Genomic DNA, 1,230 nt, shown 5'->3' on the forward strand with positions numbered 1-1,230 from the left:
GAACAAAAGGATTTGCACATGTCCAGTTTACAGAACTGTATAACGCCTGAAGAAAGGATTTTAGGCATTAAATTAGCCAATAAAGGAGATCATTTACACTGCTATATACACATATAAGAGTCATTGCTATATGCTCATATCGGGGTCACTGATATTTACACATAGTGGGGGTCACTGTCAAATACATGTCTCCAGGGGTCACTGGTATATACACAGATCAGTGTCACTGCCCTATACACATAACCAAGGACACTGCTATTTCTCAACAAAAGTCTTGTTTTAAAAGCGACCGTTGTCCGTAAAACAACCATAAAATTAATGAAAAATAGACCCTAATAAACTTAGCTCTCTGTCTAAATTATGTGTGTAGAAAAAAAAAGTTACATAGTTAGTCATGTTAAAAAAAAGACACAAGTCCATCAAGTTCAACCTATATGAATAACAGTATTATAGAATATTTCTATTTTAAAAAAATTATCCTTTGTCCTCAGGATAATGTGTCTGTATGACTGTCACTTGTGCCACAGTAATTTATAGTATTTTGTGCGCACAAAGAATGTGGCATATGTGTGCAGTGTATAATGCAAGTAGACTCAGACTCTACTTATCTACACCCCTCTAAGCCACATGCAATATTCAGTCCAATGCAAACCATATGTCGCCACAGCATGTGCAAAGCGCCACGTTTTATCAGATTTTATCACTGCACTGATGTGTCTTTCTCGGGAGGTATGTATTATGTGATGATGAGATTTGATTTAACATAGCTATGCAGCATTGTATTGTTGTCGCAACTTGTTAAGCTCTTACTGACTAATATTTTTGTAGTTGTGGCACAATATGCTCTGGCTGCGAAATATAGCTGTTTATATTTCTTAATATAATTTGCTATGATGACCTTGTATAATATGTTATAATAGTATCATAATATAATGTACTATGGCAGAATAGTATGCTGTCACCATCCAGGTACCACAGTTTTTCCCCAATTGAGCCCATTTTTTTTACTAGGTGACAACCCTTTGACAAAATGTATGTCATGCCTTGCTTCTTGGAGTCTGACAGGCTTTGCCATTGCACAACTAACTATATTGAAAGATGTGTTTTGTTGCTTTGTTAACAGAAGCCAAATATGATGAGGGCACTGTATTTAGCATTTTATTTAGGTGAGTCTGTGTATTTTTTTAAAGAGTAGTTATTTGTTTAGCTCATGAGGCCCCCCCGCCTCTC

Source organism: Nanorana parkeri, unplaced genomic scaffold, assembly GCF_000935625.1.
Source record: "Nanorana parkeri isolate BGI_ZX_2015 unplaced genomic scaffold, ASM93562v1 scaffold368, whole genome shotgun sequence".
NCBI classification, from domain to species: Eukaryota; Metazoa; Chordata; class Amphibia; order Anura; family Dicroglossidae; genus Nanorana; species Nanorana parkeri.